This window comes from Equus asinus, chromosome 2, assembly GCF_041296235.1.
Source record: "Equus asinus isolate D_3611 breed Donkey chromosome 2, EquAss-T2T_v2, whole genome shotgun sequence".
NCBI lineage: Eukaryota > Metazoa > Chordata > Mammalia > Perissodactyla > Equidae > Equus > Equus asinus.
In genome coordinates this window covers 52599532-52625994 of record NC_091791.1, presented here as the reverse complement: position 1 = coordinate 52625994, position 26463 = coordinate 52599532, and the positions used below count along the sequence as shown (strand labels likewise).

General features: G+C 41.8%; 1 long non-coding RNA gene across 2 annotated transcripts in view; it reads left to right on the top strand.

The window, feature by feature from the left end:
• Positions 1 to 26463, top strand: part of LOC106826188 (uncharacterized) — a 171080-nt gene that overhangs the window by 45265 nt on the left and 99352 nt on the right. The window lies entirely within an intron of this gene.

Genomic DNA, 26463 nt, shown 5'->3' with positions numbered 1-26463 from the left:
AGATATCTGGGGGAGTAGCAAATGCAAAGGACAGAGGCATGGTTGGTAGACAAGCAAAGAGGCCAGGGTATCCTTAACCAAATGACTGGAGGAGAGAGTGGTAGGAGCTGAGGCCAGAGAAGGACGGGGCACCAGATTGCCCAGAGCAAAATCTCTCGCTTGGAGTCTACTAGATATTGTTATTTAATGTAAGAAAGGAGCTCATATATTAATCTATCACAAATTTGGACTTAATTTTTATTCACTGTATTTCAATATAGTTAGTTTTTTAGATTACATGTATTTTATTTTATGCATTTAAAAATGTTACTTTCAATAGTCTGTCAAAGAGATTCACATGTAGTGCCTTTAAGCCATTGCTGGACTTCAGCTTTTACTCCGAGTGAGATAATAAGCGATCTCTCTGGCTGCCATTGAGTATAGACTAAAGAGGGACAAGGGTGGGAGCAGGAAGACCAGTTAGGAAGCTATGATGATAATTCAGGCAAGATGTGATGGTGGCTTGAACCAGAGTAGCGGCAGTGGAGGTAGTGGGAAGAGGCCAAATCCCAGAGAGATGTTAAAGGTAGAGCTGCCAGGATCTGCTGATGGATTGGATATGAGCTGAGAGGAAAAGGAGTCAAGGGTGACCATGAGATTTTTGGCCTGAGCAACTGGAAGGATATAGTTGCTTTCTTCTGAGGTAGGAAAGTATGCAGGGGGCCCAGGGAGAAGGGGTGAGGAAGATCAGATTTAGTTTTTGGACATCTTATGTTTGAAATGACTATTACATATCCCAGTGAAAATATCATGTAGACAGCTGGAGATATCTCTGGAAATGTGGAGAGCAGTCCATGCTGGAAATGCAAAGTTGGGAATCATCAGTCTATACCTGGCATTAGAGCTGTGTGACCAGATGAGATTGTCATCAGGAAAGTGGTACACATGGAGAAGAGATGAGTTTTGATGGCTGTGACCTGGGGAAACCTAATTTTTAGGATTTGTGAGGAGAGGGAATCAGCCAGGGAGAGCAGCCAGTGATTTAGAAGGAAATCAGGAGGGTTTGATGTCCCTTGAACCCATGGGAAGAAAGTGTTTCAAAGAAGAGGAGTGATTATCTGTTACATGGTGCTATAGGTCAAGTAAGATGAGACTTGAGAGTTGACCATGGATTTAGCAACTTGGAAGTCATTGGTGAACTAGAAGAGCATTTTGGCTAAATGACTGGGACAAAAGTCCTATTGGTGTAGGTTCAAGAAAGAATAAACAGAGAAGAACTGGAGACAATAGGAATAGGAAACTTCTTTCAGAAATATCTCTCAAAGGGAAACAGAAAATCTAGATGATAGCTAGAAGGGAATCTGAGGACAAAATGATTTTTTTTTTTCAGATGGGAGAAATTTCGGCATATTTGCATGCTGATAGAAATTATTTAAAAAATATCACATGGATGATTCAGGTGAGACAGAGGCCGTTGTTGAGGCAATGTCTTTGGGTAGACAAGAGATGGGTGGCAACTAGTGGAAGAGCAGAGGGGTTGACCTTGAACAGGACCTGAAGAGTTCACCCATAGTAACAGATGGGAAAGCAGAGTATTGTGGGTAAAAGTGGTAGTGAAACGTGGAATTTGTCTTCTGATTGCCACTATTTTCCCAAGAGAAATAAGAAGCATGGTAATCAACTAACAGTGAGAATGGATGGGGAAGAGGTTGGAGGTAAGAGAAGAGAGGAAAAGGTGCTTGATGGTTGTCTAGCACTGTGGAAGAGTGAATGGAATAGCAAAATGCAGAAGGATTGCCAGGTGGCATTCAGGGCCCTCTTGGGATTAGTAGTCAAGCATTTAAAATGAATATATTCACAATGTTAAGTTTTTCTCCAGTTATATTCACTTCTTTGGGTATAGACGTGAAGTAGGTGGAGAGTTAGATTCAATCAGGACTGGGTTTTTGTCATGTAACTGAGGTGAAGGGAGGACAGACCAAGAGAACTGAGGGTAGACCCATGGAATTAACTATGGAATTTAAGTAAGATACAGGAATGAGGCCATGAAGGTGGTATGGACAGTAAAAAAATGGTAGAACCCAATGGATTTTAGGTTCTGGTGCAGTGGAACAATTTTCAGAGTCAAAGCACTAGATGAAGAGAGCTGGAAAGATAGGAGGTGGGGGACAAGAATCAGATGGAACGGCTGCGGCTATTGGTAAGGACTAGGTTAAAGTGTGGCCATGAGAAAGAGGAGCTGAGTTAGGGTGGAGAATAAGATCATCATGGGGAAGGAGGTCAAGGAACCAAGTGGCCAGCCTCTTGGAAGGATCGCCTACTTGGGTATAAATCACTAAGAATTAGATTAGAAGTAATGTTGACAATAAGAGTTATTAAGCCTGGAGATCAATTCTTCAAGAAGCAGGAGTGGTGGTCACCATGCATCTTTAGATGGCTGTAGCAAGTAGCAGAGTGCAAGGTCTAGTCTAAGGGTATAAAATTTAAAGCCAGGGGCTGGGATAGTGATCTTCTATCTGCCAGGGTCAAGGCAATGACAATGGTCTTTTTAACACAAATTCTCCTCAACTCTGTTACTGGGAGTTTTCTTCATCAAGTAGGTAGATGGAGGAAGCATATAATTACCCTTATCTTTTTAAAATTTCAGGCAGACTTTATATTTTTTGTATTAATTTTGGTGGTTCATCTACTTTTTTATGGGTCACGGGGTGACAGACAGTCTTGTGACCGATGGAGACGGTTAACCTAACTTTCATCCATAACTCCCTTTTGCCTAGTCACCTTCTAGCTACTGGTGGTGATGTGACACCATTCTGGCCAATGAAATATAAGCAGAAGTAACCGAGTGAGGTTTCTGAGAAAGTTTTTCCTTTCCTGAGAAAAAGAGACAGAGTCAGTAGTCAGTTCCCTTTTACCCCTTGCCCTTCCTACTTTTTTTCCTTTTTGCAAAGCAGATGGGCAGCCTCAAGGTGCAGCAAACATTTTGTAACCACGAGTGACAAGTATGAAGCACCAAGTATGCCTACATGCTAAGGATGGCAGAACAGAATGATAATAGGAGTCTGGGTCCCTGATGGTGGAGTCGAATGGTCGCTCCGGTTCTCAACTCCTACCTCTGGAATCCTTGTCATGTGAGATAAATAAATCCCACTTCCATTGATTTGGTTTTCTGTTATTTGTAATTTATTGCTTCCCTAACTCATAAAGCTACTTTCTTGTGAAGATGGAAATGCTAGTCAGTTGGATTTAAGAGAGAATTTCACAGACTTATTTGTGAGTGACCTTATTTGATACGTCTGTCAACCAAAAATGTTTGCTTGATTCTAGCACTTCTTCAGGTTACTGTCTTGTCCTCATTCCTTACTTGCTGTCAGATTCTTGTATGAGTAGCCCACCCATGCTGTCTCCACTCCTTCGTCTTGCATTGTGTATCAGGCCACCAGAGTTGATCTCTAGATAACGTTGATGGAAACTGTCATAACTAAAATTACTAATGACCCTGTGGCATCTTTTTTGGTCTTTATCCTGTTTGAAACCTTTGTAGGGTGATTCACTTGGCCATTTCCTCCTCCTCTTCTTCCAGGGGCTTCTGCAATACCACTGTTTCCTAGAAGTTCTCAATATCTGAATTATTTTCTTGAGCCTTTTCATAGCTCCTTGCCATCTGCCTAACTCTCACTGTTTTTCCTCCAGTGTTCTCTCCTCAGTCCTCTCCCCTCTATCACCCTCTTCTCACTCTCATCTTCTTTCACTCTCTAGGTTTTCTCAGGATGATTTCATATAGACTATTTGTCTTCTACCTGCTTCCAAGAGGTCAGTAATTTATAAATTTATAATTTCATTCCAGACATCTCTCTAAAACTTTAGATTCCTATTTCTAACTGCTTTCAGAGCACCTTACTTCAAACATTACTTTACCAAAACTGAATTTCATCATCTTTTCCAGAAATCCTACCTATTCTTTCCTATTTTGTTTCTTCTATCACCCCCATTCATCCAAGTGCCCAAGCAAGGAACTTTGAAGGCAACTTCAACTCTACTTTCTCTTTCCCTCATTTGTCACATCCAATTGGTGAATAGGCCTATTAATTATGCCTTGGAAATATTTCTCAAACATCTCCTCTCTTCTCTTCTCCATCCTCATTACCTCTGCCTCTTCAGGGCCTTCCCTACCTGTATGCTTTTCCTTGGCTCACTTCCAGTGGAGAAAGCTTTTCTCTTTAGGTTCCCTCCATCCTTATGAAGAGCTGTCCTCCACTTTTATAAGAGATACCAGTCCTTTCTCCAACCTAGTTATCTACTAAAACCAAAAGACCTGTGATCAATGGCAGCACAGAGTAGCTTGAGGCTCTTGTTAGTTGGGGCCCTTTCTAGCTTTGAACCATCCATTGTTTATGAAGAACTCAGCCCAGAAAAGCCATATGAAGGGAGGATGGCTTGAAGGGCTCCTCCAGATCAAATCTAACCCTGTATCTTACCAGATCTGCAGAGAGCTGGCTGAAAGGAGATTATTGAGGGTGTTATTCGTGACTTGACAGAGCCCTCCTTTCACTCAGCAGACATTCTTGTCTCAGGTCAATAGCAAGAAGTGTGAATTGTACTTCTCTTGGGTAATCAGTAACAAACATGTAGAGCATTCATTTTTAACTCTTGGTTTGTAGCTCCATCTCAAATGGACACCTTTGGCTTTTGTTTTTCATTCTTCTTTGATTTCACATTTATTTTATGCTGCTTTATATTTTATGTATTCTTGGATGCTACCCTCAATTTTCTCTGGAATGAGGTAGAAAACAAACATATAAATAGTTCAAATCCTCGTTACCTCTTCATCTGGCTGTTGTAATATTGGCCTTCCTTGCCCACCTCATATTTCTCCCTCTATGTGTCCTTTACTTACTAATCACATCATTCTCCTGCTTAAAACCATTTAGTAGTTCCTTTTCTTGCTCTTTTTCAGGATGTAAAGCCTTTCACGATCCTGCAACTATTTTTTTCTAACCTTGACCCTAAACCTCCCCCCTGCCCTCCTTTCCAGCTATGCCAAGTCACTCACTTGGAAATGTTGCATGTTTTCACGCTTCTAAACTTCATTTTGTTCGAAATGGTAAATATACTTGTTTATGTATATCTGCTATGCCTGCTACCTATATTCATGACTCCTATTCATTCTTTCAGACCCCTATCAAAAGTTGTTACCTTCTCTGTGGTGCCTTTCGCGATTCCTTCTAAAAGAGCTTTTCTTTCCTATAAGTGCTTCTGTAATACTTTCCTGATTCTTTGGCTAATAGTAATTATCACACTATATTTTATTGATTTGTTCCTTTGCGTATTTCTTAATATTTTTATTCATCTTTGTACACTTTGCTCTTCACATAGTGTAAGCGCTCAATAAGTTTGTTTGGATTGTGCAAGTGAATGTTACAGTGTTTTCTGGTGGACAACTGTGGCTGACATTTCACCACCTCATGTGATACCATGGCCACATGACTTTTTGGATTTGTGGGTTTTGCTATGTTACGACAGTAAATCCCTGTTTTAAAAAAAGTTTTGATTCCAATAATAGACTTATTGAGTCATAACAGTCATCTCTAGGTCAAAAAAACTAGAAGACAGTATACTGATGGCTCTTGGGGGCCTACATTCTATCTTTTAAAAAATTATTCAGTCAGTCTATAACAGAATTGACTAGGAGATGAATGAGAACTTGGCAATGACTAGGCTTGTTGAGTTAAAATTGGAAACAAGGGCTATTATTAGGGATTCTGAGTTTATGGAAGATAATTACATGATGAGCCATCATGAACTGGGGGGTTTTTGAAAAATAGATTTGGTGCATTTTATTAACTGGTCCTCAAACGTATATCTTGGGACCTGTTTGCCAGCAATGTACTAATCATTTTATGTGTCTATAGCTTATTTCCTCAACTAGATTGAAGACAATCTAAGATCAGGGATCACATGTTATCTATTACAGCCATAAGCTGAGCGTACTGATGGCAAAATGCTACCTGCCATAGCCCTTCCAGCCATGTGCATGACACAGGAGGGATTCTGACTACGTTCTTACTACACAATCTAGTTTAAGTTGCTCTGAAAGTGGAACATCCCTCTTCTTCCTTCTGCCATAGGACTCAGTGAGTTGTGTTTTGTTTTTTCCATATTTAGCTCTGTGGGAAGTCATCTGACCTGGGCCCTAGTCAGGGACTAATGGGCACATGAGATCTTAAGGGTTCTGGTCCAAAATAAAATGGAAAAAAACAACCAACTGATAGACTTTTGTGAAAGCAGGACAACCAGCCAACTCTGAATATATACCTAAGAAACAATACATTTCCAAACGTCTCACAATGAAGATTTTCCTGACTCTGACCCAAAGTAGGGACTACATTCATTCAAAAGGATCTCCTGGAGACAAAAACCAGTAAACACTAGAAATAAGTTTTCTTGGGGCCGGCCCCGTAGCCGAGTGGGTATGTTCGCACGCTCCGCTTCAGCGGCCCAGGGTTTGGCTGGTTCGCATCCTGAGTGCGGACATGGCACTGCTTGTCAGGACACACTGAGGTGGCATCCCACATGCCACAACTAGAAGGACCCACAACAAAAATATACAGCTATGTACTGGGAGGATTTGCGGAGAAAAAGCAGAAAAAAAAAAAGAAGACTGGCAACAGTTGTTAACTCAGCTGCCAATCTTTAAAAGAAAAATAAAGAAATGTTTTCTTTTTTTTAAAATTTATTTTTTATGTTTAAAAATTTTAAAAAAATTTTATTTATTTTTTATTTTTCCTTCTCCTCAAAGCCCTCCAGTACATAGTTGTATATTTTACTTGTGGGTCCTTCTAGTTGTGGCATGTGGGATGCCACCTCAGCATGGCTTTATGAATGGTACTAGGTCCATGCCCAAGGTCCAAACCGGTGAAACCCTGGGCCACCGAAGCAGAGCGTGCGAAATTAACCACTCGGCCATGGGGCTGGCCCCAGAAATAAGTTTCCTATTGTCAGTTAGTACACACTTTTAAGGAGAAGAGCTCACCTAGAAAGTGAGGATGTGCTTTTAGGAGAGCTTGCCCTGGAAGCCTCTCACTGCTGTTTAGCCCTGGCATTGCAGTGCGAATCAGAGATGAAACGCACACTCTCTGTATCTATGACATCAGGAAAAGTGGAATAAAAAATACGTAAATACACCAAATCAGTCTGCTCGTGCAGCAAGAAAACATAGATTAAACAAGACAATAGAGTTGTCTTCTTTGTGCATTAAATAACAACAACAAAAACCCCCACAAATTTAATGTTATTGTGCCAGTTTGAATCCCAAAAGGATCAAATGGTAGTTGAGTGGTTCTGGTTATGAAAAGATGAGTATTTAGCAAATATATTTTCTTCATTGATTCTAGGCTGCAGGCATCCATGGGAGCCAGACCGCTTATAGTCTCTGATTTGTTTTTTTTTTTTTAGCATCAGTAGAGTAGGAGTGGGCAGGGTAAAAATAGTCTCACACTAATTTTAGATAATTTGCATAGCATTCTTAGAACATGGTCTCTTTTTGACCTTCATGAAATGAACAACTGGGCCAAGGAGAACGGGACACAAATGATGCATTTTTGTGGGATCTTTCTGTCTTTGCTGGCATAACACATGTATAAGGTATACTTGTCAAAGTCACTTGGAGGGTCCTTATTGTATATGTCAAGGGGTTGCTTCTCTATTTAATAACCTTTTGGATGAGACTAAGTTGTTAGAGAAGGAGCTTCCAACGCTGCTCTGAAAGGTGTTGGTAACGTATTGAGTACGTAGGACAGAACTCGAAGTGACAGAAAGATCCCATCATGGTGAGTAGCTTCAGTTCCTAATAAACAGTAAGGGACAGGACTGTGACTTGCAGTTCCCCTGTGTGCTGTAGGCATGTGGAAGGAGGGTGGCAAAAGGAATTGAATGTGTTGATTAAATATTTTGAGGTTCTCTGATCTTTTTTTTCTGTGTTTTCGAATGAAGCGCAACCAACACCACATCTCTTAAAATATGCATAGAGGTATGCGTGTTGTCCATCAGAAATAAGTCAGTCTTCTTTGCTTAAAGTACCAAGAATCTTATAGAAATGTCAAATATCACAAAATTAAGTTTTCAAAAGAAAACACTTTTGTGTTTTCAAACAGTGCAATTGTTTTATTAATTTAAAATGAAACTTAACCAAATCCCTCGCTTTTGAAAAATGACTTGAAATGTCTTTTACTCTTCTTAAAGCTTAAGCCAGCTGGTACAGAACAATACTGAAGTTAGCAAAATTCACCCAAACAAAGGACCTTTTAAATGCCTTAACAATACCGGAGAACACTCACAGTCTCCTGTGTGATTCAGGGATCAAGGACACTAGTAGTTGTGTACAAAATGCGAATGGGCCAAGAGTTACTGCTCTGTAGCATTCCACAGTGAGTTTGGCCATCCTCACATGTCTGTCTGCATATTTAGATAAACTTTTTTCTAACTCAAATCCCTCAATGCCAGTCTGTTTCTAATTTTATTAAAATTTTGTCAAAACTGTTCCTGGACTGGAAACTTGCCTGCTGAGTTTTAGCCCAAGGCAGATTTTAATGGCCAAGTTCTACAGGCATCAAAGGAGGAGGAGTTAGCAGGAGGGTGCCATCTCTTCCTGAACGTGACAGCCCGCTCTCACGCGAAAACTCCACGGAAGTATCACAAGTTAGGAGAGACTGGAACGTCTCTGACAGGCAGCCTAGAATTTAATCACTTCTCTCCCTTCGTGATGCCACCTCAGCGCAGGCATTTCATGCCCTTGGAAGTTTTCGAAAGCTCTGACTGATCAGAGCTTTGGAAGTCGGAGCTAATTTCACCTCCACACATTCCTGCATTACAAGATGTGCCTTTCATGTATTAATTTACTTCTCCTTAACTTGGATTTAGCTTTGATTATTCACTCATCATTCATTTTCCCATTCTCTTCTCCCTGAATGAGACCCATGAAGGCAAAGGAAAGGGGATTGAGATGTCTGAATTGCCTCAATGAATTCTGAATTACTGTGGAGACATTCGAGCTTTTTGCTTGTTTTTAATGAGAAAAAAAATGCACAGACAGGCCATGGCCCAAGTTTCCTCTCCCCATTGTCCTTATCTTGCACTGGACATAATTTTAATTAAGGCAACTTAAAGAGGGAGAGGCAGAGGACATGATTACTTTATTAAATTTTCTGGTAGTGGATGCTAAGGGATGCAACTGGACCAATTATGCTCAAGGGCACCTCCTTATCGATGGGGTGGTTCAGAAGTAAGTACTTCCCAACCAGAAAGGGGTTAACTAAAATCCACACATTCAGGGTTCAGGGGCAGCCACGTAAGGCACAGCTTCAAGGCTGATCGACAACTTTGCTCTGCTTAAGCTTCCTGAGCCAAAGGAAGCCAAGGAAAGCAGACTCGCTAGCAGTTGAGGCTATGCAGGTTCTATGTGACAATTTCTGGCCCGTGTGTATGTGTGTGTTGGGGTAGGAAGAGAGAAAGAGACTAGAGGAAACATATCCCCAAAGCAGTCCTGACCCAGGCAACAGGTTAGTCTATTTGGAGAAAGGTCAAACAGTGTAAAACCCATCACAGACACACCAGCCTCCTTCCCCTCCAACCATCCACACTGACCAGCTATAGGTTCATCTATTCTGGTTCATGCTATCTGCAGGAAAAAGGACAATACAAGTTGAGGATAAATATTCCCTTCCTCTACGGCATTGACTCCTGACTTCTTTGTCTTCAGCTCATGCCTGGATCCTCACCGGGAGTCCTATTGCTTGGTACAGAGTATCTTGCAAAAAAAAGGAAATCAGCTGCTACCATCTTAGACTAAGCCCCTCGCAGACCAATTGAATCAGAATCTCTGGAGAAGGGGCCTGCGTGGCTATTGTTAATCGCACCCTGGGTGATTCTAACTTACAACCAGGGCTGAGAACCAACAAACCACAGCCTTACGCAGTTTTATACACCCTGTGGATGCAGAATGAATAAAAACAAAGCTAGCACTGTTTTCCTGAATCCATTCAGACGGCCATCTATCCAGACATTTACTAAGGGCCAGTCATGTCTAGGTGCTGGGTTAGGAGGTAGAATTCTCACATTTTAATGTGCGTGAGAATTACCTGGGACCTTGTTAAAGTACAGAGTCTGGTTCACTAAGTCTGGGATGGGACTGAGGTTCTGTATGTCCTATGAGCTCCCAGGTGATACTGGGGCTTCTGGTTCGTGGACCACACTTTGGGTAGTGAGATTAAAAAGACTCTTTTCCTCTTTTCTACAGTAATTTCTTGTGCTTCCTTCAGGGCTGAAACAAAGCCCATTTGGACAGAGGTCTGTGTCCCCATCTGAGTCCCCTCTCTTCCTGCTGCCCCACCTCCCTTTTGCCTCCTTATGTTCTGTACCTTTTCTTCCCATCAAAATCTAGTCTCTGAAAAGAATCAACATCTAAGTTGCTTTATAAGGACAATGACAGCAGCTTTGCTTTAACTATTTAGTTCTGCTTCCTCTCACTCCTCTCCCCCCATCCTTTTCTACTAGTTTATAAAAATTTAAACTAAAGTTTCAATGAAAATATTTCAGGCATCCACGAGGCTGCCCGAAAGACAGATTTTAGGGGGTGGGGGAGGGGCAGGAGGGTCAACACCTTGACAGAGCCTCAAAGATCACACCATATAGCAAGAATAGATGATGTTTGTATCATTATCTAACAGCTGCTTTGTGTACTGACACCTTGTCTTCCTCACTGTAACAAAATGGTGGCTGCGGTGAAGCCATGTTTCTTCCTTGGCACCTCCTATCATAACAGCTAATGTTTATAGAGTGTTTTTTACAAAGCATTTTTATTATAGAGAATTTGAACATACCCTAAAAGTGGAACCCTGTGTGCCCATCACTCAGCCTCAGCAAACATGCACCCGTGGCTCGTTCTGCTCCGTTCACATCTCTTGTCGACTTCCCCTGAATCCTAGACATCACATCGATTACTGAACACTGTATACAAGCCAGGCATCATTTGAATGATTTATGTATATTAGCTCATTTAATCCTCACCACACCCCTTTGTAGGGAGGCTGCGTAATTATCACCATTTTACAGATGAGGAAGCAGACGCACAGAAGGATTAAGTGACCTGCCCCGAAGTCACAGAGCGAGGAAGTGGTGGAGTCGGTACTTGAACCTGGGCAGTCTGTCTCTGGGGGAAATGCTCTGAACCATTGGTCTGTACTGCCCAGCTGATGGAGATTTGGGAACGTGAGTCTTCTTCTTGCAGTAGGGCCTCTGCGCCCTGTGAAAGGACAGGAACTAGTGATATTTCAGCTCTGGGTTTGTGCCCTATGTTAGCAGCCCATCTCCAGCGTTGTTCCTTGGGGAAAATGAGGCAATTTTCCTAGTTCCACGATTTTTTCCAGGACCATTCATAGTGAGCTGTGGGTCCCAGGATGATCAAGCTTCTTGGTTTCGTGCTCCTCAGGGTTGTGTGAAGGTGGGCTATAACATTTATGGTGTGCTATATAGAAAAGGCAAAACAGTACAGTATAATCCTATTTCTGTGAAGAAAAATAGTATGTAACAGTGTACCCAGACACACACCAGATATACACACAGACACACACAAGGTTTACACGGAGACGTACACACGCAGACACACGCAAATAGGTTTGGTATTATCCTTCATATAATTAATTCTCTATAGTTTTACAAACATACAAAATTAGTAAGTGCTCTTTGTTCCATTTTTCCTTCTATTGCTTTAAAGTTATACACTCTATTTCTATTTTCTTATTTTTTTTTACATTTTGGTTTTTGTTACATATGCATGAACATATATTTTTATAATAAAGATAAGAGTTAATCAGTCTACGTCCTTCTGCAGATCAAGACAGGAACCTTTACTTCTCTTTGCTCTTCCTCCACTTTCAACGTTCCTATAATCCAGAATGTTACTTCAAAATTCTATGACAAACAGTCCTTTTAAATAAATATGTATTTAGAATTAATCTGTTTATTGTATTCTTTGCTTACAAGTGTTTCTTATGTCCCACGGCTTTCTTTTGTGTCCATTTGTCCGTTGGTTGGTTTCTTTAGAAGATTATCTGTGAGTGATACACTTTCTGAGACTTGAATTTCCGAAGTTTTTTTATTTTTCTCTCTTAAAAAGTTTTTCTTTTAGTATTTTCTATGTGTTCTTGAGGTTCTGAAATTTCACTGTGATGTCTATAGACTGAGTTTAAAAAACATCCTGTTGGGTACTTGGCCATCCAGTGGTTGTGGTGGTGGCACTCATTCATTCTCAGGATGCTTATCTTTCTTTGATTCTGGATGGTTGTTGGTGATAATTTCCTTAAGCAGTGACTTCCTTCCATTCTTTCTATTCTCTTCTTAGAACAGTAAACTTCCAATTAACCCTATGTGTTGTCGTTGTCATTTATTTTACTTCTACCTATTCTATACACCCCATAATGCATTGTTATTACTTTTGCTTTAAATGGCTAAAAGTATTTTAAAGAAATTTATAAATATATGCACCTATACGAAAAATTTTTAAAATAATGTTTGATATGCTGACATATCCCTTTCTGGAGTTCTTCATTTCTTCCTGGAGAACCAGTTTTCATCTGATACCATTTCTCATCACCTACAGAACTTCTGTTTGCATTTCACGTAGCACAGGTCTGCTGGGGACAAATTCTTTCAGCTTTCGTCTGTCTCAAAATGTCTTTATTTCACTTTCACTTTTGAAGAACATATTCACCGGATATAGAATTTGGACTTGGCAGGGTTTTTTTTTTTCTTTCAGCACTTACAAATGTCATGGCAATGTCTTCTGGCTACTATTTCTGATGAGGAGCTAGTTGTCACTCTTTTATTATTTTCTTATATGAAATATGTCCTCCTTCCCATCCCTTCAAGCCCCAATTTTCTTTTGATTTTTTCTGTCTTTGTTTGTTTCCATCAGTTTGACTATAATATGCCTAAGTGTGAATGTCTTTGTTTTCAGATTGTTTGGAGTTTGCTGGTCTTGTATCTGTGGGTTGATATCTTTTAACACTTTTGAGAAGTTTCAGCTATTATCTCTTCAAATATTTCTTCTGTCCCTTTCTCTCTTCTCCTTCTGAAATCCCAATTTCATATATGTGTCTCTTATATGTGTTGTGAATATTTCCCTCCAGACTATATCATTTGCCTTTCAATCTTATTTGTGGTGTCTTTTTCCATTCTGTGTACAAATGTGAAGACCCTACATAGAGGTCACTGAGTAAGAACGTTCAGCTCTATGCTGGTCTTTTTGAGATTCAGGCTTATGTATGTCCAACACGTAAAACTGGGTAGCATAGGTATGCCATTGTCAACTTTAAAATGGTTTGAGTCAGTTGAGATATGAACACATAGCGTGATATGAGATATGAACACCATGTTGTGATGACATATTGAAGGTAGTTTTAGTCCTGGGCGTTTTTTACATTTTGGGTAACATTGAAAATACTTATTCATTTCTATATTGGAGTTCAGTGTAAGATTTTGTTTCAAAAAAATTTTCTTTCTAAAACGGTTGAAAAACCACTGGTCTAGATAATACTTTGGGGGTTAGGTTTTGACTGGTAGTATTTATATGAAAGTCTGTTTTGATTGTTGCTTGCACTGTTGTTTTGTTTTCACTGAAGGAGCAGTCTTCTGCTGCTGCCTCCCTGTGATAGGAGCCTAGTGCAGTGTCCCCAGCGGCTCACTGGGGACAGGTCTGCTCTGACTCGTAGACCATTCCTCTGCTCTAAGGAGCTGGTGTGGACTCCTGAGGGAGGTTTTCATAACTGTCCTAAGCTGGTGGAGAACTCTAGGTATGGCAGAGGGCCCTTGAGATTAACTTTTTTTTAAATTATAAGACTTAAAAAAATTGAATTAATATTAAATAGAAAGTGGCTGTATCTCCAGATAAAGCAGAAGACTTCCCAAATTTTAATAAACATATTAATGAGCATTTATTGAATGCCCTTGCTAAAGTGAAATAAAATGGTTCTTTTAGTAGTGTTGGGTTCCTAAGTTACTTTCTGGACTATCTGATTTGAAACCATATTATTTAGATAAATTTGCTTGTGAAAGTAGCACCTGGCTCCAAGTTTATCCAGTTTTTCTTTTCCCCAAAGATCAAAGCCAGATTTACTGTGGCACTAATGAAACTTCAGCTCCAGGGTCCTTCACTTGCATGAGTCCCCAAGAGAGCTGAGAGTTGCTGGGGGTTGTAGCGCTGTCTGATCGGGAGGGGAGCCCAGTTACAACCAGAAATCACTTCTGTATAAGCATTTCTGGTAAATTACCTAGAAAGAAAGGATCTAATCTCTAAATGTCCAGGAATTTTTTGTGATTTATTTTCTCATTCTAAATTGAAATTCACATGTCGCTAATTTTGTAGTTAAAAATTTATATTCTTTTCACAAAGGGGCCCCCTAAACTCTGTAGGATTCAGGCTTTACATAGACTCTTATCCACCCCTGTTATAGATGGTTATTACTTTTTTATATTGTGGGATTTTTTCTGACTATAAAAGTATAACAGGGCAGCAGTATCCTTCATGGTGCCATTGTATGAATTTAAAAAAGCATCCTCTCTGAACAGATGTCGTGCATGGGCACGTGACTTGGAGTGCTCCATGGGTTTGGTTCCCTGCTGCAAGATACAACCCGCACAATTGCATGTGGCAACCCTGAGGTCCATGTAAGAACTTAGAAAATGCAGAAAGGTTTATAAATGGAAATGAAGATTACTTATAATCCCACCCAAAAATAACCAGAGTTCACGTTTTGATGTACAACATTTTCATACATACATATGTATGCACAATTGGTATCACATTGCATATCCAATTATGTATTACCTTTTTGAATTGCATTATATATTAAGAATGTTCCCATGTAGTGAAATACTCTTTGAAACACCATTTATGACTGACTGCATAATAGTCCAGTAGAATTATTCCTTAATTTATTTTACATTCCTCTAATATTGGTCATTTAGGTTGGTACCTACTTTTTCTATTATACATGACATTGTGTAGAACTCTCCTATGGATACATTTTGATTCCAGATTCTGAATATGTCCTTTTGACAGATTCCAGGGGGGGAGTTATGGGTCAAATGATGTGAATTTTGTTTTAAAGCATTTAAGGCATGTTCTCAAATCATTTTCCTGAAATGTAATCCAAACACATGGACTACCATGACCTCATTCTACTCCATGCCTCCAGGACAAATTTTTAATAAAGGCAGCCTCACTTATTCAGGCTGCCCCTTTAGTTTCTGGTAACTCTCTATGGTCCTGATTTGGTTATGTGGCTCTAGACTAGAATAATAGTTCACCTGAGACAATTTAATGTCTGACCTAAATTTTGTAAAACTGTCTCATTTCTCCACCCTGGTGTGAAGCAGACACTCATGTCTGACAGCGTTGTAAGTAACTCAGATCAAAGTATTGATCAGGAGTGGATATGTTGTTTTCCAGTGGGAGGATAAGGATGGAGAAGCCAATCTATTATTGCCTCTATCAGCTGTCTCACTGAAAAGCAATTGGGCTAATGATACCAACTTATAATTGTCGATTTATTTTAGGTAGAAAGTAAACAATAACTCATTGTACTGTCGTGGCATCTGTTAAGAGGATACTATTGAGGATGGCAGGTTCCAAATTTGATGCTCTTCTCTTTCATGTACTTTTTTAAAAGAGAGAAGCTAACACCATTCTTTCCTTAAATGGAAAGCATAGATGGCTCTTGATCCTCTCTTTCTGATCTCCAAGAACATATATTTTGGGATTTGATTAGAATTCTGTTCTGACTACCTGATCTTTGCTAGTGTCAGAGCTCTATCTCCTCAACTAGATTCTATAGAATTAATCAGAGGCTAATGGATAAGCTTGCTTCCGTAAAATGGAATCATAAAATCTTAGGGAACCTGAACAGACCCTTGAAATCCTGTAGTTCAGAGTTGTAAACCTGTAGCCTCTAGGTTGAATCTAACCTATAGATATATTTAGTTTGGTTTACAGTGTTTCTATATCTTAGGGATAATAGTAGCTTATATTTATCGAGCACTTACTATATGTATTATTCTAGGTCCTTTACATGGGTTGTGTCATTTAATCCTGATGATAATCTTATGAGGTGGGTATTATCATTGTCTTTATTTTACAGGAGAAAACCAAGGCCTAGAAATGTTCGAGAACCTGCCCAATATTGCAGTTAGTGAGAGGGTAGCCTGGGATTCAAACTCAGGTAGTTTAGCTCTGGAACCCACCTTCCTAACTGCTGCAAAGAGTGTGTTGCCAACATTAAAGAAAAGAAAATTCAAGAATTTCACATAATCATGGGATTCACGCCTTCTGTTGAACCATTGTAACATGTGGTGAGGGTGTACTGGCGATGGAGAGTGTCCTCTGCTTTTGGTAGGACACATGCTCTTGAATTTGCCTTTCTGTCATCTGGTCCATTTCTCTCAGTTATATAACAGTTTGACTCTTGTTGGCATTCATGACTCCTGATCTAATTCAGTGGTTCTCAGCTGGGGTGCTTTTGTCTCCCCAGAGGACATTTGGCAATGTCTGAAGATATAGTTGATGGTCACAACTGGGGTGGGGGTGGGGGTGCTACCAGCTTCTAGTGGCTAAATGCCAGGGATGCTGCTAAACATCTAAAGACTTATCTGATCCAAAATGCCACTAGTGCTGAGGTTGAGAAACTCTGATCTAATTCAACCTCCCTATTTCGTGCATGGGAAAACTGAGACCAGAAAGGACATGACTTGCTCTGGATCCCAAAGCAAGTCAGAGTCAGGGTGGGATGAGAATCCACATTTCTCAATTCCCCCTGACCATCTCCTGGTTATAAGCTTTGTAGTCTTGAACAGAGATTTTTAAATTTTTTTTTCTGCTTTATCTCCCCAAACCCCCCTGTACACAGTTGTATATCTTAGTCGCAGGTCCTTCTAGTTGTGGGATATGGGACACCACCTCAACGTGGCCTGACGAGCGGTTCCATGTCCGCGCCCAGGATCTGAACCCTGGGCCGCTGCAGCGGAGTGTGCGAACTTAACCACTTGGCCACGGAGCCGGCCCCTGAACAGAGATTTTTATAAATGATATTTCTCTAGTTTATTTTGTTAAAATGAGCAAAAGAGAACTAAGTGTTACAGTGGTTGTGAAAAATCTTCATTGTCTAATGTATTGGATGGAAGTTTTGCTAATTAAGAATCCTCTAATTAGCCTTAAGTGAAAAATTGTATACTTCAAAGCAGCTGCCAGGAACCGACTATAAATCACATCCTTTTCAGAGAGTCTATAATGTGTATTTATTATGTAACATGCACAAGTTGGCTGGGAATATGATTGCTTTTTCTTTGTAAAGTGTACAGTTTATAGGAAGAGGAGAGACACTACTTTCAGTTTTGATTCAACTGATAAACAAGGGCAGCAAATTCACAACAAATATCTAAACTATGTCCTTTATTGTGGGTTTTATGATTTTTGTAGTCAGGTGACATAAAGTAGTAGTTTAAGCTCAAATCTCTGAACTTCTTTGCTTTGCGTAGATTCCATTCTGACTGTTGCCATGGTTCAACTAAGAGGTTTTGAGGTTGACCATTTCTGAGACTTCTGGAAGCCTTGAAACGGGTTACACAGACCTGTTGCCTTCACTGTTAGCCTTTTCACTCAAGCAGTAGGGGGGAAGACGCAGAGCTGGGAGCTTTACACACATATGATGAATGTAATAATAGCTGAAGTTTCCTAAATGACAGGCACTGCCGAAAGTGGTTAGTGTGGATTATCTTATTTAATTTCATTTAACGGTGTTTCCTGCACTCAACTCTGGTGATACATAAGGAAGCTATATATCTTACATAATTGAAAGTCCAAGGTAGGACAGCTCTAGGTTTGGTTAATTTGGTGACTTCACAGAGCCTTCAGGGACTCAAGTTCTTTCCGTCATTCCAGGCTGCTCTCCTCAGGATGGTTGGATGAGTCCTCTGGGGAGACAGCCTGCTGCCGTCCCAGCCTTCACAGCCTGTCATGACAATTTCCAGTGGCAGGAAAAGATCATTGCTTTCTATGTGTGTGTCTTTTTTTTTTTTTTTTTTAATCCAGTGCAGAAATCTTTCCAGAACCCCCCTGTATACTTCACTCCACAGCTGATTGGCCTGAATTATGTCACTTGTCCATTCCTTAGTCACTCATTGGCAAGGGAAATGGGGTCACCATTACGGGTGAAGTGAAACATCAGACTGTGAGGAGGAGGGTTAGCTGAACAAAATCAGGGTTCTATTAACAGAAAGAAGGGGGACTGACTGACAGGTAGTTAGGAAGCCCACAGTGTCTCTTATAATCATTTGGAGTTGGTTTGAGTTTCTGTTGTTGCTGCCTTACCACTGGGCATGACAGAAGCCCTTCCCTAAGCAAGTGGGTCAAGTTCCATGCGGCAGGATTACCCAGCTGAATTTCTAGGGGCTCAGGACAAGCTAGAGCCTCCTTCAAGTTGAGACAGGGCTGAAAGGGTGGGTTACCAACCCTACTGGCAGACCCAGGAGCTCGAGCCCTACATGCTGGTTGTTGGCAGGCAGTCTCTGGTGTTTCTTGCTCTGCCCAATGGCTGTGCCTGCTGGAGAGCAAGCAGTGGCTCCACAAGATGACACTGAGAAAGAACTGAAATCAGACCTACCGTTAGCTGGTAAGCATCCCCTCTCAAAACTAAGGAAAGGCCTGTGTTTTCCTCACCCACTTTGGTGATGTGTTTTCTCCCTTGAGACTTGCTGTGAGGTTCATTTTCAACTGATTTCATCCAGATTGACATTGGCGAGGAACCCAGTGAGGGATGCCCCACTCCCATACTCCGTGGTTGGTTCCTTTGACTATGATAGTCTAGATTTCTGGACAGCAAATCACTGTTTATATCAGCTGTATATAGACACTGGAGTCTGTGTCTGAATCCTAACTCCAGCAACCACTAGTGGGGGACCTGATGAGTTACTTAATTTCTCTAAACCCCAGTCTGACCAGCTATAAAATTTAGATAGGATTGTAGTAATACTCTGCCTCTCAAGGTGGTATTACCTGTGCGGATTAAATGAAAGTATTATGGAAAGTATTTAGAACAGGGCCTGGCACATAGTAGGTCTTAATGAATAGTAACTATTAACATTGTTATTTAAGACATATGCAAAAGTTCTAAAGTGTTCCATAGCTGACCAATTAATGCACTACGTTAGTCAGTATCAAGATCTAGAATCAGACAAATAGGTTTTTTCTAACTTTGGGTGATCCTCTGAGTTTCAGTTTTATCCCCTGAAAAATGCCCTGTAAATGTAAAGTGAAATTGTTATGAGAATGCAATAAAATAGTACACCCAACGCTTAATTAGATATAACTACTATTAATAATATTCTAATTTTCAGTGATAATGTGCCTTTGCTCAGTCAAGACTAAGTGTATCCATGTTCCTGAGCTCTAGATTTTGGGATTTTCCCTCTCCTTTCCCCCTCAGTGTCACAGGAGTACTCTCCAGGCCTCCAGAGATTGTGGAAGTTTATTTAAACTTCTGATTTACAAACTGGCTGTCAGTGACCTCCTCCTCCACTCATCAAAGCCTTGGGCCTAATTGGGATGCAAATGTCTCCCCTGGTAGCTGAGCATTGCTTCTGTCACCAGGGAAAGGCCCTTGGCCATCCAGGGAGGGAAGGTGGGCAAAAAGGAGCCCTCCCCGGGGCTCTCCATCTTTGTGGGGAGAAAATGATGATGATGTATGAGACAGCAATGTCTTTGGAGTCTGAGGAGGACATGACAGATGGGATAATATGGGAGGAAAACACTGTCTTCGTAATGGAGACTGATGGCCTTTGCTTGTCTTCCTGGCATTGTTAGGGCCAGGGCTGAGCCAGGCCTTCTTCATTTCGTGGCAGGTTGGGTATGTTGTCCACACTGCCCTCAGTGGTAGCCTTCAACTAAGGCGGGGGTGGTGGGAGAAACAAATGGAGGGGGATGTGGGATCCTTGAGAGCAGGACTCAACCCCCCTTGGCTTTGAGATGCCTGTTTGTCAGGAATGACAGGCCTCAATGGTCTGTTCATAACTGCTGGGTTTGGGGTTTTCTGGCCTCTACCCTTAACTCCTCTCCACCCCCAGCCCTCCAGCAAAAAATAACTGAGTTAGACTAAAAACCCTAAAATCTCTTTTAAGAAAAGAACCCTCCCCAACCACTCCTACTCCCCCTTCAGGCCCCTACTTGGCCTCAGGAAAGAAAGCCTAAAACTAGAGTAGGAATGTCATCTTTAGAAATCATCTTTTGGAGCAGTTTTATTAATTTCACTTCTCTGTGGTTACCACATGTTTGGGGAAGACAATTGATTTCACAGATCTGTGTGGGAGGCTGAAGGTTTGGCTCTGAGGCGGCAGAGAAAACCTACAGTGAGAACAGGCTCACTAATTGACATACAGCAAAGATGTTCTTTAAGGAAACTTTTCTCTTAGTGCCTGCTTTTTAAAATTTAGTTCTTAATTTTTAAGTTAATTGTGTTTTTTTTAAAGAGAGGCTTTATTTTTCTTTTCCCTTCACCCATTCATCCCCTCCCCCCAACTCCCTCCTTGAGATTTTCACTTAAGAAGTTAAAACGAAAACTGGACCTGGTGTTAAGTCATAATTTTGGCTTCAAAGACACTGCCAATGGCTATCAATGTGTCCAAGGCTAGGGCTCCAACAAAAACGAGCCTTTGCTGCCTGGGAAGGAACCATTGTTTCTGCTTCCCCTTGGACACCATCAGTTGAGGCGTTTCTGGTCTGAGCAGGCTCTCAGCAAGGTAGGGAGACGCAGGTGATTCAAGTCGGTCCATGAGCCTTCATGTATTTGGGACAAGTCTGCCCAAGCTATGGAGGTCACTGTTACAGAACCTCACTGGTTTTGTTTTTTTTTTTTTTTTTGAGGAACGTTAGCCCTGAGCTAACATCCACCACCAATCCTCCTCTTTTTTGCCGAGGAAGATTGGCCCTGAGCTAACATCTGTGCCCATCTTCCCCTATTTTATATGTGGGACACCTGCCACAGCGTGGCGTGATAAGCAGTGTGTAGGGCCCCATCGGGATCTGGGCCCCGAACCTCTGGCCGGGAAGCAGAGCCCGCGAACTTAACCACTACGCCATGGGGGCCGGCCTCCTTGTTGGTATTTTTTTAAGGGAGAGGAGCTGCATGATTGGATGCTGTTGAGATGTCAGCTTGAATGACTGCATCATCCAGATAGAAATTAGTTCTGATTCTAAATAAATAACAGGCCAAGCTGAAAAAAAAAACCCTCAATCGTTAGATCTGTAGGTGGTAGTGGGTGAGTAGCTGCTGTTTTAGAACTTTAAATGTGGGTTCCTTGGCATTAGCTTTATATAAAGTAGAGTGGTAGCTTTTCCACGCCCTCTGAAACGTTAATAGCCCACCTTAAAGGAGATGGTAGCCCTACAGTGTTTTTATGTTACTAATTATACTGCCCTTGTGGGAGGAGTACATGGCACTGTAGAGAACTCACAGAAGATAGAGTTCCTCCCCAAACAGCTTCCATGATGACTTGAGACAGATAAGAAGTTGATCAGCAGATGTTTAGGGCCTGAGGTGAAATAGACAAGAGTGGGGATGAGGACTTTCCTCCTTGCCCAAACATTCAAGAGATCCCTCAGCTGGCCACTCTGGTGTTGCTGAAAGCCAGCTGTGGGCACCTTTTTCCTTCCCTTTGTTCTCTCGTTTCCTCTGTCCTCTACTCCTTTGGCCAGTGCAATCAGGTCCAAATTGAACTGGGGAGGGCTTGTCCCTACCATCATGGTTCTGCCCCAGTTTCCCTGAGTAGCATGAAAATGAGCAGCATGGCTGAGCTGGTCATGGATGTGGATCCTGAAGAACTGGCTCTGTGAAGTTATGGGAAAGGAAGGAGGTGCCCGAGAAGACTGGGCGTGGGTGGGAGGCCGTTCCAAGTTCAGATGATGACAAGAAAACTGCTATGGGGCTCATCGAGAGGCTCCTGGGGCGAGGACTTGAATCTCAGCTCTGTTGTTTCTAATCCTCGCTGTGCCCTTGGCCAAGATCAAAACTCTCCCCAGAAAAATGGGAGTTATAGCAGCCTGCCAAAGAGGGATATTATTTCAAACACTAAAGCGTTACGTTACAAAAAAAAAAAAAAGTGAGACCCAGGGGAAGGAAGGAAAAAGGGGGCCGTGAGTGGAGAGGAAGTGACACGTTTCATGAAATCGGAGCTTTTTAAGGTTGTTTTGGGCACAGTTTCAAGAGGAAGTGCTGGTTATTAAGACAAACAATCGCTAATCTAATCTCTATCAGGAGACAGATTTAAGTTCAGGCACACATTTTTTTTTTTGACTCTTCTGGATTCTGGATTTTCAATTGAATGCTGGAATGTGAGTGTAAATCCGATGGAAGAAAAACAATGTGAGGAAGAACCATGTCTGATTTGTGCTGCATGTATGAAGTTGGAGAAAAATTGATCAGCAATCAAGAACAATGGAATTTTTTTGGACCTCTGCCTAAAGCTCCCTTTCCTAGTTAACTGGTTAATCTTCGTTTAACTAAGACTTCCTCCTTTGAAGGCTTCCCATGACCCTGTGCTGGTCAGGCCACCGTCCTCCAAGCTCTGAGGCCCCTCGGGCACACTTATGTCTTGAGCACATCACACTCAGCTGGAATGGCCTGGTTACTTGTCTGCTTTCTCTAGGAAACCGGCTTCTTGAAGACTGAAAACATCTGGCCCATATTAGATGCTCAATAAACGTTAGGTCAATGTTGAATGTAGACGGAAAATAGAGAAATAAAGATCATCTTTGTATTTGTTTTATATTGCTGTGTAGCAAATTACCACAAACCTAGTGGCTTAAAACAGCACACATTTATTTACATAGTTTCCATGCATCAGGAGTCTGGGTATAGCTTAGCTGAGGGTCTCTGCTCAGGGTCTCAGCAGATTGCCATCAGATGTTGACCTGGGCTGCAGTCTCACTGGGGGGCTCTGGGGCATAATCTGTTTCCAAGCTCATCGAGGTTGTTGAAAAAATTCATTTCCTTTGGTTGAACGACTGAGGGTCCCTGCTTCATACTGACTGTTGGCTGGAAGCCACCCTCAGATCCTAAAGGCTACCAGCAAATCATAACATGGATGTTTAGTTCTTCAAGGCTGGCAGGAGAATCCCCCTCGCTCCAATTGGCCGAGACAGGCCAATATAACATAACGTAATCATAACATAACGTAATCAAGGTAGTGATATCCAGCACCTTTGCCATATTCTATCTGTTATAAGCAATTCCCAGGTCTCACTGACGTTCAGAGGGGTGGGATTATACAAGGGCATAAGCCAATGGGGGTAACCTTAGGATGTGTCTGCCTCGATCTCTATACATAACTGATTCCACTGCTGTAAGCACTTTCACTCCACACACAGAGGAGGAGTGAGCCCAGCTCCGTGGGACCCTCCTATAAGCTTGTAGGTTCTGATAACCCCATACTTTTCTCTGTGTTCTCCTTAATGGTGGTGGCAACTGCCTGCAGTTATTACCTTGGTATTATCTCGGTGTTTTCATTTTGCTTTTTCAGTCCTCTAAAACCGATTTAACCGAATCCCTACATTATATTCTCTCTGTTAAAATACCTCGCGTGGTTTATTTTCCCGACTGACTCTGACTGATGCAATATTATAATTTTCATCCAAGTTGCCAAGAAATTGTAGTGTCTCGATAACTACTATTGGAAGTTTATACACCAAAGGAACTGACGTTTAGCACACAGATGAAACCCATCTTCTGGTTTCTAAGTTGATGCTTTTAGAATGTGGGGCCCATAGTTGAATTTGCCAGTCTATTTAAGGCTTCCTGGGTAAGTAGTAATAGATATAAATAGGCTCACAGGGGGTGATTCATTCATTTACTCCCCAAATTACAGTGAATCATGACTAGAGAGACTTCAGGCCCTGAGAATCCCAAAGTTCGAAATCAGTAAAGCTAGTTGTGTGAAGTTGTGGAATAGGCTCAGATATCCCCATTTCACAGATGAGGAGGCAGAAAAATTAATTTCCGCCTAAAACCTTCTTGCCAGTAGAAGCCTTTGAGTCAGGTACATAGCTACAAAGGTCTTCTCACCTGGCCCCTGACAGCTTCCTCTTCGTGTGTTCCCTAACTTTTTTAATGACATCTATACCCAAGTTCAAAATCTGAGTCACTGAAAGATGACTCCACACTCTCTTTCTCCCTTAAATTAGGCCTGCTGATCTTCCTGCAAAATGTTTCTCCCATCTGTCCCCTTCATTTGTATTCTATAGTCTCTGAGTTTGTTAGGCCCTCACTCTTTGTTGCCCAGGCTGTTAAATTAGCCTTCTGATCAGTCCCTCTGCTGTTGTTCATTTGGTCCGCTGCTGCCAGAAAATTCTATCTCAAATATAACTCATAGAATATTCCTCCTCTCCTCAAAAACCTTTGGTGGCTCCCTATTGCCTATAGGGTAACATTCAAATATATCAGCTGGGAAGGTAAACTTCCTTCCAAATTTGATCTCAGCCTCTGTTCCCAGCCTTACTTCCTGTCTCTCCCTGTTAAGTATCCTTCATGCCAGCCAAACCTGTCCATGGCCTGGAACCTGGCCTGCACTCCTGCTGAACCTGTCCTTCCTCCTGCTGAAGCTGACACACCTCCTGATCATGGACTCCTCCTCCCCAACCCCATCTCCTCTCCCTGGAATCCCACCCATCCTCTAAGATCCAGCTCAAATACCACCTCCTCCATTTAGACTTTTTAAATTCTCCTAATTGAATAACCCCTTCTTTCCATTTTCTGAGAGGACTATATAAGGCACATACGGTGATGATGAGAACTACGAGAGTGGTGCAGTTAACATCTAATGATGGCCCATTCTATTCCCTGGCACCGTGCTAGGCTCTTTACCCACTTTATCTCATTTAGTCCTCCTGGAGATCCTATGAGATAGAAACTTTCTATTTTATAGGTGAGGAAGCTGATGTAGTAAGGTCACTCCACGTAAGCTGTTCAAGATCACACAGATCATTTTCTGTCTTATGTAAGTTATTTGATTGCCTCTTCTTCATCCTCCAAATGGATCGCTCATTGAGAACAGGGAGCATTTCTTCTTCGGCTATGAACCCCTGTTCTAAGCTCATGGAGTATCTGGTGCATCACCGATTTGCTGAAAAGTCTTAGAATCCACTGCTTTCGCCACTAAGTTGTTTTGCCTTATTCTTTGGTGCTGGGTTTTATTTTTTTGATTATATATCAAGCATACACCTGTGTTCTATATAATGTAAGTCGGGGGTGGGGAGAGAAGAGTGTTCCTAAAAAGTTTGGAATAAATTGATTCCTATATTCCTCCTGTTGTAGTTAGAGAGATGATCATTCTTTAACAGTGATTCCTGAAGTCTTTGCTTTAAGGAGTCACTAATAAACACTTATATCAGGAGCACTTTCAATTTGTAAAGAAACTCTATGGTGGGTGAGTGCTTGTCATGCAAAGGATCCTTCTGAATGTCTGCTCATGATCTCTTTGTTGTCTAAGTTTGCATCTGTGCTTATTGGCGTATATTTTTAAAGCCGGGCATTGCCTGATACACAAGGAGGGAGGCGTGTCTCTTTGGAAAAATTGAATGTAGCTGAGGTTCGGCTGGGAATTATTCAAAAGCTACTCAAATGACTTGTGCAACAAAGAATTAGGAGTATAGATTCAAGGTCACGACTTAGAACCTTGGGATCGAGAAGGAGCTCCGTTCTCTTGGAAATAATAAGGCTGACCTTTCGGGAGGGCAGCTTGCGGAGATGGCCATACAGATAACACCTCGGATTCACGTGCACAGGGACACAGCTTTGGTAAATGCATTCAGTTGCTTTTCACTCTGACTTCAGAGCTGTGAGAGCTGTGGGAACCGCTCCCGGATTTGAGATGGCTTTCAAAGAACCAAGGGCTCCTTATGCAGCCCGGTTTCCGGGGGTCCATTTCGTATTCCTGTGAGGGACCTGGGGAACAGAGATGGAAGTGTCTGAGATGCGGGGGAGGAGGGAGGAAGTTCAGGAAAGAGGCTAGGGCGACCAGCCTGCTTGTCAAACAAGTGGAGGAGGCGTGGGGGAAAACAGCCATTCAGCGTTTCTCTTTCTCTTTTCTCGGCACCTTGTCCAGGAGCCATTCCTGTGACCCTTGCTTAGGGACGGTCACTGGAATGAAGTACTCCCTCGTTGCACATAAAGGCACCACGGATGGCCTGCCCTTGCTGGGGCCAGGGTTTGAAGGATTTCCTGCACTCAGCATGGAGTCCTGTTACTCTCTCCAGTGCCCTGGCTTTGGTTCGAGTTATTCTGGGTCATAGATAGGCAGAGATAACTGGTCACATGGGACTACTCCCCTCACAAATGTTACTGTGCTCGGTGCCTTGACTGACTCGAGCCCATTGGGCTGTGCGGACAC